This window comes from Pollicipes pollicipes, unplaced genomic scaffold (assembly GCF_011947565.3).
Source record: "Pollicipes pollicipes isolate AB1234 unplaced genomic scaffold, Ppol_2.1 Scaffold_1600;HRSCAF=1878_pilon_pilon_pilon, whole genome shotgun sequence".
NCBI classification, from domain to species: Eukaryota; Metazoa; Arthropoda; class Thecostraca; order Pollicipedomorpha; family Pollicipedidae; genus Pollicipes; species Pollicipes pollicipes.
In genome coordinates this window covers 23,484,904-23,501,493 of record NW_023595962.1, presented here as the reverse complement: position 1 = coordinate 23,501,493, position 16,590 = coordinate 23,484,904, and the positions used below count along the sequence as shown (strand labels likewise).

General features: G+C 45.4%; 2 pseudogenes; one reads left to right on the top strand and one right to left on the bottom strand.

Annotated features, from left to right (window-relative positions):
- LOC119091941 (dehydrogenase/reductase SDR family member 11-like) overlaps positions 1 to 5,005 on the top strand; it is a 6,064-nt pseudogene extending 1,059 nt beyond the window's left edge.
- Positions 5,006 to 10,199: 5,194 nt separating this feature from the next.
- LOC119091277 (dehydrogenase/reductase SDR family member 11-like) overlaps positions 10,200 to 16,590 on the bottom strand; it is a 44,174-nt pseudogene continuing 37,783 nt past the window's right edge.

Here is a 16,590-nt window from a genome sequence, read left to right as displayed (position 1 = left end):
GCCATCTGTCGAGAGCTTGTGCATCACGGAATGACGGTGGTTGGATGCGCCAGGAATCACAAACGAATCGAGGTAGGTCATACCTGGAAACACTACACATAGCTTAGAATGGACCATCGAGTGAAACTCTACTTTTGTACCTTTTCTGCTAACGACTTATTCTGAAAAATTATCCAGAAAATGTTGCGACGTAACATGCACTCAATGAAGAGCTTATATCAGCAGCATGAAAACACACTACGACTTATCTTCAGTCAAAGGGTTGAGGCGTCGTGAGTAGACCAAAGCCCACGTAGACAGGTTTATTCCGTCGTTCTGAAGCTCTGCGTGATCTAACGCTGATTTTCAAAGGTATTTTTAAATGCTGAACATTTTGGACAACGTGATGAGGCTCGAAAATTGTGTGATTTTTGATAAAAGCAGGACTGTCTCACCATTGATGGCATCATTTTAATCTGACATTTTCAGGAGCTGGCTGCCGAACTGAAAGGTTCATCTGGTTCCCTGACAGCGATGCACTGTGACCTGACCAAGTCGGACGAGATTGAGGCCATGTTCTGTGCTATCACCAAACAGTTCGGCGGCGTCGACGTCTGCATTAACAACGCCGGCCTCAATTTTACCGGGGGCCTCCTTGATGGCGCCATCGACAAGTGGCGCACTATACTGGACGTCAACGTCTTGGCGCTGGCACACTGTGCTCAGCTGGCTATTAAGGGCATGAAGGATCGTGACGTCACCGAGGGACAGGTGATCAACATCTGCAGCCAGGCCGGACATATGGTGGGCCCATATCCAAACAGCCATTTCTACACGGCGACCAAGTTCGCGGTGACGGCCCTGACCGAGGGGCTCCGCCAGGAGCTGGCGGCCGATGAGACGAACAAAATCAGAGTTGCGGTAAGTCGCGATTTTGTGCGGGAGTCGACCTTGAACCTCGGAACCCGAATTCAAGGACACATTAAACCATCCTAAGGTCTAAAAAGATATCGGTGCTAACGCGACTTGCAAGTGTTTTAGAACTGCTAAACAAGGCTCTAGGCCTTCCAAGCACATTATAACTTATAATTAAAACTATAAATTAGAATTAGAACTTGAGGCCTGCACCAGTGACGCATCCCGCGTCAATCCAGCAGAGTAGGTCGCCATTCCTACCAGGGCTTAGGATTCCGTCCAATGCTAGAAAGTAAGATGAATTAAGGACATTCTCTCGTGCAGTATGTGACCATATTTTGTAACACAACTTTATGTATAACATAAGCTCGAACACAGGACTAGACTAACAGGTTTACGGCAGGATTGGGACAAGGTATTCGTATCCGAAATTGAAAAATTCGGACTGTCGTCCTTCGCGGTTAGCTCAGTTGGTAGTACACTGGACTCAGAATCAGCAGACACTGATTTCAATCCTAGCAATTGAAAGGAGAGAATTCGGATGGGGCGTGCATGGGTAAAAGTCAGAAGCCATGCAATCATCATCAGGATTAAAAAATACATAACGACGGCTAGATAGATAACGGTTAGAAAAATTGTCTACGTGCACCAGACGAGGACGCCAGTCGAAACAATTATTCCATTTTTGAGACGAATGCAGTCTTCGGCACAGTCAAGCTCCGGTGTCAGTAATTCGAACACTTTCCCAAGCATTCTGTCAGTGTGGGGAAACATCGGTCATCATTTTGTCCGTGTAGTTCTATCTGGGCGCGAACACGTTCTGATACCATTCAGTGGTCATACAAATACCGTATTGGAATTGTGGACGGTTGCTCATTTTCCATTAGAATAATGTGCTTTAAAAGCTTGCTTGAAGGTTTCGTTGTCTGTTAAAATGGAATGCTCCACGATTGAGGATGAAGGAAACATCAGATATGATAAAATCAGCTCATTTCTAATTATTTGCATGCTTTAAAGTGTTATTCCAGGGAAACATTAAAGTCCTCCTACTGGGGTTTTCCGGAATGACTGCTGAACGGTTTCGGTACGATACTGATATTAAGAACCTGAGTTCAAACTCATCTTACACTTATACAAGTTAAAGTTTCTGAATTTCACGGCTCATGGTTTAAGACCTTTTTCCTGGGGTTATGTCAATGACATTTTGCTAAAAAACGAAAAACCTACTTCTTCGCAAGAAAAGCCTTCCACATGTGATTTGCTTTTCCAACGTCAGGTCATTTGAGGTCATTTGACATGCTGCCGAAATATCAACGCATCTATATTCCTGTTCTCTTAGCTTTCTCCCGAGGAATAAGGCTATTACTCCTGTCTTATCCATGTGCATAATGCTCCGCACAAATGCACATAGCAACTTACAGACTGAAACTGAAAGTTGCGCGATTTATGCCTTGATGACACCTATGTTACGATCTAAAAGGTCTTTCCATCCTTATTCTATCGATTGATATTGTTTATTTGGTTGTTGGTATAGCCTGACGGATCATTGCAACGTTCGTTATCATCCATCTGATCTGAGATGACAAATTAAAGGTCACCTGCATTGGTACACACTATTGTCTGTCTGACAGAGTTCTCCCAAGTACGTTTAACTCAGCCTTCCTCTTTGTCGTAGCAAGCTTAGTTATTGAAATGGCAGGGAGGCTCTCTAGAGCGTTAATCCATGCGGCCTGGTTTGACGTAAAGATCTCCATCGATCAAGCACATCCATCTGGTGCAGCTTGTAGTCAGCTTTGCAGTAGCGTTTTCTGCATGGTTCCAGCATGATTGTCTGGTCCGTCTCGGTCCGTCCGAGCTCTGATCCCAGAAACCCATCCATTCAAAGGGTTCGGATCAAATCTGTAAAAAGATTAGCTTCTAGATCTAAAATCTTTCTAGATCCTGGAGGCGCTTCTAAGGTCCTTCACAAAGGTCCAAGGAGGAGAAGGCGAAGGCGAGGGTTAGATATTCTAAGCCATGCAAACGAAATGAAAAGCCATATAAACCAAAAGGTTAGTCCTTTTCAAAGCCCTGTCCATCTGTCACGCTGCACGTTTGAAAAGATCACGAAAGTTTACGCATTGCAAGGGTGCGCTTTGAAACGCTCCCTAATAACATCAGGCATGTTCTTAGGGGAAAACTACCATAAGTTTAGATCTGCAGTTGTATTTCCACGAGTGATGAGGCGAGCCGCCAGGCATGACAGCACACACGGAAACAGCTCGGCCGCACTCTTCATGGGAACTTCCTTTTTTCTAAGGCTCGACCAGGAATAGTTTGCACTGCATTTGCTCATAACACTTTTTCCCCGGCAGGCTTGATAGCCTTTTTATTACCGTTAGTTACTCTACGCCAATGAATGCCATGCAAATTTTCATATCGCACATCGTCATACGTAAATATTCGTATGCACAAAAGAAAACTGTAGCTTTGATCTCCTGTTTATCGCCTTAACATTTGTTACAAAAATCGTATACACAAAGGACGTAAGTTGTTAAGTGCATTTGTGGGAAACGTAATTCACCTAGATAAGACAGTAGCAATAGCCTCATTCCTGAGGGAGAAACAGGAGAATAGAGATATAGATGCGTTGATATTTCGGCAGCATGCCTTTTAAGAAAACAATAGCGTACGCAGGCATAGTAGCAGAAGTAGGGAGAAATATCAGAAGAAAGCATTTGCCGAAATATCAAGCATCTATATCTCCATTCTCCTGTTTTTTTTCTCTAATAGTAATGAGGCTAGTGCTCCTGCTTATGCCAATGCAAATTTGTTAATCGTGTTTAATCGTGCACACAGTTTTCGTATCTCATTTCCTCGTAACGCATTGCCTCGTATTGTGCACTTTTTCGTTCGCACGTCCTGCTTCGCACAGCTATCCGCGCTGCGGTCCTTAACAGCACGAATAAACGTGATTGCATCTCTTCATATGCATGCTTCCTTGGATCGCATTTGCAGCATCGAGACGCTTTCGCTTCAGCAGTAACGCCGCGGCGCGTGCTTCTTCCAGCAACTATCGCCCGGCCTCGTGAAGACCGAGATCGTCGGCCGGATGCTTAACGACATGGCCCGCGGTGACGTCATAATGGCCGGCGGCATGGACGCCAGCGCCATCGCCAAAACAGTCACCTTTGTCATGTCCCTTCCGCCTGATGTGCAGGTATTGACATCTGAGTACATGACGGGTCTATAGGACTCTAAATGGCGTTAATATGCAAAACTAAATGGAGACTCATTTCATTTCCTGAACGCAGAGCTGTCAAAGCCATGTGTACATTGTAAATGGTCCCGACACGTGTTTGGGTCTGAGTTTGAGTCTGGGAAATTCCGTTGGAATGATGCCGCGGCCTTAAGCCGTAGCCTATGTTGAAAGATTCATTGATTGTCCTGATGAAAATGCGCGATCCAGATCAATTTCAGTCATGACAAATCTCTTTTAGCCTACTACTTCAGTGCTACGATGACAGCGGTACGGAAGTAGTAGTTTGGCTTCAAATCGGTGAATCAGAACGAAATATCACTGGTCGAGGTTATTCTACCATACATCATGATTGTGCGATTCACGCATTGGTGATTGATTGAACTCAGTCTTGCGGATATGTAAAGGCATAGTGTAAAAGCTGTTGAAGGGCATGATTATAGTGAGTTAGCAAACATTCAAGTTTTCCAGCAAACTGCAAAAGTCGCTGCTTTAAAGCAAGGATGAGTGCAATAGTAAAATGTCTCAATGAATCTGGTGTCGCCCGTTTAAATCGGATGAGTGCAGCATTGAATGTCTCAATGAATCTGGTGTCGCCCGTTTAAATCGGATGGGTGCACAACATTGAGGCGGCGGCTGTGCAGCATTATATTTCATATGCGATTTGAAGGACGTGCCTGTGTAAAGGCCCGCATTGACGGTACTGAGATGTTATTTTATGCTTTCAGGTTCATGATATTCTGATGAGGCCGACGTCTCAGAAAATCTAAGCGATCTACTTCAACCGGCATGGACGATGATGATGTCACGCACGTCGATGTTATCAACTGACCCGTCCCTGTGTGAAAATATTCAATACAAAGGTCTCTTGAATGAACACATTTGTAAATCACGCTCATCTGCGGACTTTTGAATCACGGTAGAAGCACAACTTGGCGTATAAAACAAAATTGTAGCCACGTTTGAGATTGTGCGATGTAAGAATACACTTGTATTAGTTGAGTTGGCGTGGTTACCTTAAAGCCATGCAAATAACAGCATATTGCCAATAGGCGTAAGTGTTTCCTTAGCGATCGTTTATTTCCTCCCATTTTAATTGCTGAGCAAATTGTTCTTTCTCAAATTTTCTATATTTACTTCGGGATGATCTATCTCTCTCTCTCTATCTCTATCCCTCTCTTCCTCCTCATCACTCCTCTCTCTCTCTCTCTCTCTCTCTCTCTCTCTTCTCTCTCTCTCTCACTCTCACTCATCTCACCTCCACTCTCTCTCTCTCACTCTCTCTCTTCATTCTCTCTCCTCTCTACTATCTTCTCTCTCTCTCTCTCTCTCTCCTCTCTCTCTCTCTATATCTCTTCTATCGCCAGCATCCTGCACTTCCAAATGATGTTCGCCACGATGCCAAACCACGTATGGTTACGCGATGCATGACTGGTGGCTGTGACTGTGAATCTGTGCGACAAAAACCGCCACCTCCTCCCCCCCTTCCCAAGTTTATCTGGCCACCGAGTCGTAACGCCAGCGCGGGGCCCCTTGGCAACCACAGCCCTGTCAGCCGGTAAGAGAGCGTCCTTTTCAAACGCAGTCTTTGGTAATTCTAGAAAGTGCAGACGGCTGAAAGTCTTTAGCACCAGGCAGAACGTGTGGGCTCTCGTACGGCATGTGCGCTTTTGAAGCTCATTGATACAGCTTTAATTTGCCTGTCATTTTGCAAGGGCGTTGGAACACTGACCTCGGTGGCACAAATGGTGCCAACGCCTCTGACCTCGGTGGCATAAATGGTGCCAACGCCTCTTTTATAGATTACGCTAGTGTTGCGCATGGGCTTATGATTCTCATCCAGTTCCTCTTGATATTTACCTCTCGCGTTTCGCAGCGTTCTGCGTGCTTGAATGCAAGATGGATCTGCTAAGCTTGATGTTTATCAACATCATGCATGTAAATACCATTCCTCTATTTTGTTCTGTCACCAAGGCATATCCTCGACCCAGTTGCCTGTCATGCCTGTCCAAAGACCACAAAAGGTTTTGTCACTGTATTGAGCACCTACATGTGTGAACCTGCTAAGTTTGGCACATAATTTAAAATTTGACAGTTTTCTTGGTATTATTGGCGCTATAAGAAGCACTCGGGTGAGGGGGTTAATTTGACACGTTTTTTCGAAATGATTTTCGAACGACGCGGCGCAGCCGCACTAAATCTTTCGTAGCTGTAGACAATTGAGTAACGGTTCTTTTAGTATTACAAATTTAAATAGATGTGCCTTGTAAGGTCGCTGAGCTATGGCAGGTCAAAATCACCCCGTGGATTTGGCGAAGGCAATTTCTACGAAATCGCTCAATCTGATGAAACAAACGGAGCGTTACGCAAAACCATACATCTCGTAAGAATTTCTGAGGCAATTCAAAAATTGAATCACCAAACTCCGTTAGCCTAGGGTTAGGTGTAGACTTCACACCAGGGTCAAAGCTAGCTTGTTTTTTTACTGAAATGTTGCGCTATTGGTCAGTTTTGGGTGCTCATTTTGAATTCATTAAAAACAGGGACGGCAAAATATATTTTTCGTGGGCTTCTGAAAGATTAAAATATGTCACCGGCCCAAAAGATGACCCAGGTCGACATTTCGTCTCAGGAACTTGCCACCTAGCGTATTGCTTAATACTTATTCAAATGCACAAATCAAAGCGGTCTTGTAGGAGTTTTAGTCACTATGACCTTTCAGAGATCAAACAGAGTGAATGACCTCAAATGAGAGCCAGCGAACTTTTCCTTAGGCTTACGACGGTTGCATGAGAAGGTCTAGGGCACTTTGGACACCAATCTGAAGTGTGACCTTGCTTGACCTTATCTGACCCGAAGTTTATGACTAAGGAACCCCAATTTTGGCACAAATGAGTTTACATACAGACCACACACTTTGCTAATTTCGTGTCTCTAGCTCGCTTTGTTTTGAGGTCTTGAATGGTCAAATTAACAAATTGTCAAATTGTCAAGTTTTTTTGTTGCTGTCAAATTGTCAAATTGTCAAATTGATGGACCCCCTCCACCTGCGCGAAGGGTATTTAACCATCCAGCTGGGCGCGTGCTAACCCTTTCCAGTTTCCTAGGTATTGAGCGCGTGACATCAACATCTGCCAATTTGAATGAAACGATCCATACGAGGCGAGCAGGCTGGTGGAAGGAGTACTCCAGCCCAGGATGCGGCGATTCTGTCCCTGTGTGTCATGCGGGCCATGTGCAAGAATATAATAGCTCCGAGCGAGCTAATTATTCAGTGCATATGTTCGAAGTACCGGATGTAATGCATAGGTCAAATCACATCACAAACACATCTTCTGGTTCCACAGTCACGCAACATACTGCAGCCGTCAGACTGCTTCACTCAAAAATATTGTTCACACAAGTAATAACACGTGTATAACAAGAACATTTTGCATATAGTGGAATGACAGTGCAAACCTCCCGACCTTGCACAACGCTGGAGACGTGACAAGTGCATGTAGCTATGGTTAGGTGGGTGATGTGCGAGGAAGTGATAAAACTACTAGTGCATACAAGGCTCATGATAGAATTATTGATAACTACTATCCGAGAAATAAACAGCAACATTTCTCCACCTTTCTCACCACCAGCATCCCATGCAAGTTGCGATGGCTATGACAATGATGATCACAGGCAGTGCCTGTCTCCTTGCAAACCTTCTTAAGGCAGTCATGTGTGCATCCATAATAATACAGCACTATATTTGCAGAATTCTTGAGTGAAACACTGTTTTGCAAAGCTGTAACATGCAAGCTTTTACCAGGCATGTGCATTCATGAGCTGTGCCGGCCTGTCGCTACTACCTAAATGAATTGCTAATATAGTGGTTTGTAGTAGATTAATGACATGCTGTAATACCTCAACAAGCTTAAAATATTGTCAAGATCATAATGCAGAAGGAAACTGCCTTTGAACACCCCTGCAGCATGGGTGCTAGTGTTTTTTTTTTCAGTTTGTCGACATCACAACCTTGTCATGTTCATACGCAAGCCTGAAAATGAAGGCAGGTATCAATATATCACATTTTATTGGCAGTCATTAGATTTAAAGAATACCAAAACAATGTTCTTTCTCAGAAGCGCAAACCTCGCACGTGCATTCTCCATCACATCAAGATCAATTCAAGCCACTGGCACGTACCACCAGTGATTACACCCATTTCAAGCGTTTGATTCACACCAATGTCGAACAACCCGCGGAACTATCAAACTGCAGGTTGTCTCGCAATTTTCTCACAGGTTTTCGGTTATAACAATACATTTTACCGTGAGCTCCCTCAAAACAAAGTCCCAGAGGGGTTCATGGTAATGCAATTCAAGAGGATCTACTAAAAAGACACAATTGTTTGTTCAAGATTAAAATTTGCGCTACAATATGTGTTAAATATTAAGTAAAATGTAATTGTAAAATTACCGTAATATTTCCCTCATTTCACACTGCCTTGCTAACCCATAAACCCGTGCAAGGTTTTTACACAGGTATACAAGTCGCCAACGAAGCTGTCTGTAAGAAATACGTCACTAGAAAAAGAAGAAGAAAAATGCCAGCTGAAAAATGGCAGATTTTCCGTGGCGTCTTGTGTTTTCATAACATTTCGGAGAGTGTGGTTCTTTTTCTCGTTGCTGTACTTTTTTTGCAGACACTGGCGCTCTTTCTTTGTAACACTGACCTATGGTCTAGAAATGGGGAAAAATGCCCCGTTGATAACGAATGGCGCACAACCCGAAACTGTTCACACTTACTTTCGTGACACGCATTCAGCATCGAAATCTTACTAACAGCCAATCACCTTCCGCAGATTGTATCATACGTACTGCATCATCGCTCTTGCGAATGCAGCACCGATCATGCTGTTTTGACCATGAGCAGGAAACAGCCTGTAACATAACGGCAATCGTATGACGTTTCTATGACGACATGAAAGTCAAGGTGACTTTGAAGTAGTGTCAAAATAAGCCTTTTCGCATTTTTGCGGACGTATAGCTCAGGAATCAGAGGCTTTTGGGTCTTAAAAGGAGCAGCGCCGTGAACTGCATCAAGAGGTCCTCAAGAGAGCTCAGTTCAAAATCCCACGTAAATGTGGAACATTCCCTTTAGTCTAGATACCACAGATTAGGAAAAAATCAGTAGCGTTCTTATCAGGTCAGTGGCCATAGTGAACATTTAGAAGGTAAATGCGACCACAATCCTTCAGGGTTATTTTTGTATTTGAAATCACAATGAGCCCCAAGTTTGCACCTAATCAGCATGTTCCTCAAATCAAAAGGTTGATCGAAGTAATTTTATTGACCTACCCGACATTCATGGAGACAACGCAAGAAATCCGTTGATACAGCCGTGATTTATGAATTCGAAACGAGTGTCGGATACCAACTCATGCATCAAGTTTTCCAGTGACAAAGAAGCTTGGTTTTGGCCTTGATGTTGTCTCTATACTGGACCAACGGTCAATAAAGTTAGTTCTGATTCTAATTCAATAGTTTTACTGTCTAAAAAAAATCTCAAACTTGTATGACATCTGACACTTCCTACTTTTATCACATTGAAATATTCCCTAGGAGTTGCCTTTGCCGACAGTCGTGGCTTGACTTAGAACTGTCATAATTCAGCGCACTTAATATATATATATATATATATATATATATATATATATATATATGTCATGTTTCCACCAAAATCTTGGATATTTCATTGCCTACGGCTATGTAAAGTTTGGCGCCACGGCGCCGTGAGTTCAGAAGTTTTCGGGACAAACTTTCGTGGGTCAAACTGACCCCATCCGAGCACGTGTTGACGCTGCCTCTGGCCAGTCCTCCCGTCATCTAGGCCGCCAAATTCGAACACTTACCGCCGGTCCCAAGCCTGCATCCCTGATGCTCAGGCACGCCACTCATCTGAAACTTCCGAAGGGTCTGATGCGTCCGTTCGCCATCGCTTCTGGGCCAGCTAGCCGAAGAGCAGCGGCTAATGTGCCCTGCCGCTACAGAATGAGCGGCGATTATAAATGCGTTGTTTAGGAGGCCCTTTTATTGGATCATTTCGCACATGGACGTGCCAGTTGATGACATCGACGTGCGTGACGTCACTGTCCATTCCAGTCGATGTAGGTCGCTCGCTATTTCTGAGACGTCGACTTCATCAGGATATCCTCAACCTACAAACGTAAAAGAGCATCTCAATGCTGTCAATGCAGGCCTTTCACACGGGGAGCACGTCCTGTGCACCGGTCGGTCTCAGGCGGCGACATCAGATTCCTTGAAACATCCCGCTATTGAACTCATCCATGCTTCGAAACAGCGACTTTTTGCGATCATGACATGCAGTGGGAAACTTGAATGTTCGCTGCCTCGCTATGTTATGGTTCTTCCACGACTTCTACACAATACCTTCACATATTCGCATGACTGAGTTTTTATCAAACGATAATGTGTGGACCATGCTATCATAACATACACTAGAACAACCTTGTTCAAAAGTATTTCACTTTGCTTCACCGATTTGAAGCCAAAATATTCGTTCCGCACCACTGTGATCCTAGTGCTGTTGCAATAAGCTGAAAAAGACTTGTCATGACTTACCTTGATCCAAGTCCTAATTCTCATCTTTGCAATCCATACATATTTCAACATAGGCTACGGGTTGAGGCCGTGAGATCATTTTCACGGAACTTCTCAGACTCAAACTCAGACCAAAACACATGTCGGGACATTCTACGATATACACATGGTTTTTACAACCTTGCGTTCAGAAGATAACGAGAGGTCTTCACCTGATCGAGACCCCAAAGGGACAACACGCGAGTCGAGATTCAGAGAGCATCATTGCGTTGAATCAGGTCTTTTGCATTCGTAGCCCCCGTTCCGTAGTCTTTTGCATTTGTAACCCCTGTTCTGTGATCAGCTATCGGCGGCTTTTGCATTTGTGACCTCTGTTCTGTAATCAGCTATCGGCGGCCTAAAAAAACAAACAAACAGTGTGCCTCCTTGTCCTGCCGGCGTACTTGAACAAGCTTGGCCAACGACTTTGGACTTGAGAGAAGATAGAGGTTGGTGCGCGTTGCTTATTTTGTGCTTTTGAGTATTGTGCGTAAGGTTGTCAGCTCTACCGGCGTTCCTTGCAATTATGTTTGTGATAGGTCTGAAATATGGCCCATTCCCTTAAAGGGCAGACCGTGGTGAAGTGTGCTCGCTCAGCCCGTACCCGTCACCTGTTCATGGACCTATGTGGAAATAAACTGACATATGTGGATGAAATGCTGAAGTAAATATGATGCACCAATAATCAGCGTCCTGCAGCGTCCAAACCAACCATAGCATAAGCCACAAACAAAGATGAAGAAGGAAATAAGAACAGCAATAGATTAATGACACTGTTTAATACAACATATATAGCTCACTAGAAATACATCTGGCATAGTTACGGTAAGCTATGAGATATGAAGCGCAGTATGCCAGTTTCAACTTGGGTCATAGGGCGCGCATACAGACATATCTTAAACCGAGCATTATGATCTACGCAAAATTACCATGGCAGGAGATCGTTGCTGTTGTGATAGCAGTGGTACAGCATGTGCTGTGATGAGTCCACCGGAGTGTTCGGTGACTACTTTACATGTAAACGCCACTTCGGGTTCCTGCAGACGAGTTCATGTACTCAGATGTCAGTACCTGCACGTCGGGCGGAAGGGACATGACGAAGGTGACTGTTTTGGCGATGATGCTGGCGTCCATGCCGCTGTCCATGACGGCTTCGCCCAGGGCCATGTCGTTAAACATACGGCCGGCCATCTCGGTCTTCACGAGGCCCGGCGATAGTTGCTGGAAGAAGGAGCATACACCGCAGCGTTACTGCGCTGAAGTCGATGCGACGCAAGCAGTCATGCATGCGAATGATTGTAATGACAAGAACGGCGTATGCGAAAGAACGCAGCACGAATAAACGTGTGTAGGATGGCATGCTAACGAAGGGGTGCGCGATACGATGCAATGCGTTTCGAAGAAGTGAGATACGAAGACAGACATGCTGAAGCAAACACCATGAACAATGCTGCGTATTCGATTTTTTTTGCAAATGTTAATTTGATAAACAAAAGCTATAAAGCTATTTTGTTGGTACAAGGTTTGTTTACATTGATTTTCCGTATGAAAATGTGTATTTTACTAACTTACGCACGATTAACTAGCGGTAATGCAAGTACTCGTTTAATAGTTGCCTATTTGCGTACGAACAACTGAAATGAGGTCATGTTTTGGTGCTTTCACCTCGCCCTTTTGTATTTTTGTCCGTTAAAAATAGTTTCCTATAGACGGTCGCTTCAAAGGAATGTTTTTCCTTTGTATGGGGTTTTGATACTGAGACGAGTCAATTTGAAGACCGTTTGGTGCAGCTCAGACCCCGATCTTTTCTCAAACTCAAAACCCTGCGCAACTCCTCTCCTTCTTGGTGCCCACAACCCTTGAACAAGACCTCATCTTTACTCTTTGATATTGCGGGACACAAATTAAGTATTTCCCCGTCCGTGAAGGTGCTGGGGGCTACTATCAAAAGCACCATTTTCTGGGAGATGCACATATCCCATGCCGTCAAAAGGTGCTACTCCATCCTTTTCTGCCTGCATAAAGTTTGTCATCGCCTTACGCCCGAAGTTCGAAAACTTCACATCTAGCCTCAGGTTTCTCTAATCTCCCGTACTGCCTCTTGGTCTGGTGTGGGGCTGCAGTGAGCCACCTGAACAGTATGCCATGGGGATAATCCGTGGACCCACGATCGTCACCGATGCTCGTCGGCGAGATTGAATATGTGGCCGCCACTGTTCAAGCGCTGGGCTGGCGCGGTGTTGATGACCACGTCACCTACCGAGCCGACCTCGCTGTTCTCAGGCCCCTTAATGACTCGCGGGCTCCGTTGGCGACCCTCTTCCTGCTCACCCTACGTGCCGCTGTATGCCAGCGTGCCACCCGGGGCGGCAGCGGCGGGCACCCTTGATGTGACCACGCAGGGGTTTTTGGTATCGCGCAGCCTTATCCTGGAGTCGCCTGCCGCCGACCATCTCTGCCTTCCACATCTGCAGTGAGTTCCACACCAGGCCGAAGGATTCAGACGGTCCCTCAGTGTAAACATTGCTGGCTTGCCTTTGTGTTGTCGTCGCATTGCGGTCGTGTTTTGATATTGCATGGATGCTATCATTGCAATGGTGCTTGGCGTATGTCAGCACGATTTCTGGCCCCAAGATACTTAGTTGGCTTTCAACCAATGTAATGCGTTCGGCGCAAGTCTCGAGTACGATGGTTTTGGTTTTTGAATTAAAGTCCTTTCGACCAGAAGTGATCATTTCAGGGCTATGGGATGAAGGAAAATGGTTAACGATGGGGCAGACTCGCATGCGCCTGGGGTGGGGGGGGGGGGGGGGGAGGACAACCGCCAGGCTTTAACCCGCGCATGTGCGCCAATAACCCGGTCGGGGCCCCCTTTCCGCGGGGCTCTCGGCCCACTCGTGGCTGACGCACGCAGCCTGTCCCGAACAAGCGGGGTGTCGCGAGAATGCAGGAAGAAACGAGATCGGGGATAAGAGGGACGGATGCTCGGATATGACTCCCGTTTTGTGCTACATACTAAAGGAACTTGGACAATGGCACAACCTGTAATGGAAATAAGACTGGAAATCAAATACTTTAAGACTAGCACCATGACCAAGGATATTAATGCAAGCTAACAACGTTACAGCATTAACAAATATGGAAAAACACCATGAGAAAGAGTCAAAACACACACACAACGAAGATAAATTTTGGTTTCTGCAAAAAGGAAACTGATTAGCACGACACCTGTTGACAAATTGAAGCATCACAAATGAGTCAGCCCGTCCACTGCGGCGTCAATTTCGCACGGCCAGTTTGGCAGCTCCTCTGATGTCATACAAACGTTCCATAACGCAATCAAGCAATGTCATGGAGGGGAGCACATTTAATAAATATGAGATTTTGTTGTCTAGAGCAGTCTTTGCACTTTGAAAGGAATGCCCCACATTCGAAGATATTGAAACAAGCATCATGCATGGTGAAACAGGCTCACTCGAACCTATTTCTATATTTTTAACCGCAAAACACTACTATGGACAACAAAACTTTGCTATCTGGTAAACATGCTTTTTTAAATTTCCACTTGATGGCGACGTGGAAGATTTGCATGACGTGTGAGGGGCTGCCAAACTGGCCGTGCTGAACTGCCACCCTTTCGGACGGTCTGACCGACTTGAGATGCCTCGAATTTTTGGGAGATGTCGTGCTAAGTTGTACGGTGTCCCCAAAACCAAAAATATCGCTATGCGCGCGTGTTGTGGCCTTTTCTCGTCGCGTTCGTTCATATCAATCTGTGATCTGAGTGTTTAATTACCTGATATTTGTTGAATTGCATTGTATAATTAATCGTTTTGGTTGTGTGCATGATATTGAAAGTTGCAGTAATAAAAGAGGCTTTCGGTGGTAGGCTGATCCTGATCGTGCTACTGGGCATTGACTTCATTACTATCAAATGTCATGTGGTACTGCGTGCTGCTGGCGACATTTTGCTCACAGGAATTCGGTCGTCGACAAAAAATACACTTTTGCCAGCCTGGGAGCATTACAAGCTCCAGGTCTTTACTCTATGACGATGGCGAAACTTAAATGGTGTTGCTAACCGGATACCGAAAACAATTCTTCGTAATGATGCGGCATCATGATGTTGGAACGCCGTTAAAGAGCATGGTGTTTGGGCTTCTCACGTTAGAATAGTTTCAGAGCTTGACCAAGATTGTTCTATTCTGTGTGACGTCACGTGCAATACTTTGTGTTCGTGTTCAAACATGTTCGTGCGCGGACAATTAAAATCACGAACCAATCAAGCGTCTTCGCAGTGCGACATGTTTTCTGTTCTCCTTTCATATTTGTCGCGACAATAACTGTGCACGCAAAGCCAGCCACAAAGATATTTGTTGGCAGGTAGTACGCGTGTTACTAACAATTGCAACCACAAATTTGTAATTTATAATGTATGAAATGCGGTCGTATTACTCATCGTCGGTCTTATGACCCTGATGCCGACGCCCCCTTAAAAACCAAATCACCGCCACCATCATCATCGGTCTTGGCACGCGAATTTATTTATTAATAATCAAATCTGTTGCGCCATCCATGGCTCACTTTGATCATTGTCCTGCTGGTCGCTGCAAACATGCAGCGACTACAAATTCGTCCAAAAAATAGAGTCGTCGTCAAAGGCGCTGAATCAATGGGTTTGACGTCACTAATGACGTTGACAGCATATATTCTTTGTCGGCCGGGTCGCCGAGAATGCGCCTTAATGACGCGACCCACGCACCTTGACTTGATTATGTCTAATTTTCAGCCACGTACTCTGAAAGTTAGACATAACCGAATCACAACCCGACTTCTCTCCTTGCAATTGCTGGAAATAGAACCAGTGTCTGTTGATTGCCAGTCCGGTGTCCTACTAACTGAGCCAATCAGAAGGGCGATAGGCCGAATAATTATTCCACTCGTGACACTAATACTTCGTCTTAATCCCTCCGTAGCACTATTACCTTAGTCCTGCGCTCCAGCATATGTTGCGCACAATGCTGCGGTTCAAAATTAGATCGCATCTTGCATTGGGTAATGTTCTCAATTGACCTGACATTCTAGCTTTGGACGGGATACCGGGATCCTTGTTACGAATGAGCCCCAAAGCCCCAAAGCCTAATCTGAGTTAGGGAGCCCTGAAGGGTGTTGTAATGTTTCTTGTACACTCCCGAAACGTAGTGAGGCGGAAGCTTTTTAGGGTTAGGGAGCCCGAAATTTGTGTTTCAACCCGGATTCCAATGTTCAAGCTCGCTTCTATCACAAGACTGCGACTTACTTACCGCAACTCTGATCTTGTTCGTCTCATCGGCCGCCAGCTCCTGGCGGAGCCCTGCGGTCAGTGCCGTCACCGCGAACTTGGTCGCCGCGTAGAAGTGAATGTTTGGACGGGGAGGCACGAAGTGCCCACCCAAGCTGCACATGTTGATCACCTGTCCCTCGGTGACGTCACGATCCTTCATGCCCTTAACAGCCAGCTGAGCGCAGTGTGCCAGCGCCAAGACGTTGACGTCCAGTATAGTGCGCCACTTGTCGATGGCGCCATCAAGGAGACCCCCGGTAAAATTGAGGCCGGCGTTGTTAATGCAGACGTCGACGCCGCCGAGCTGTCTGGTGATAGCACAGGAACATGGCCTCAATCTCGTCCGACTTGGTCAGGTCACAGTGCATCGCTGTCAGGGAACCGGAGCAATCCTTCAGCTCAGTAGCCAGCTCCTGAAAATGTCCGATTAAAATGATAGCACAAGGGTGAAACAGCCATGCTTTCACCACACATCACGCACAATTTTCAAACTTCAT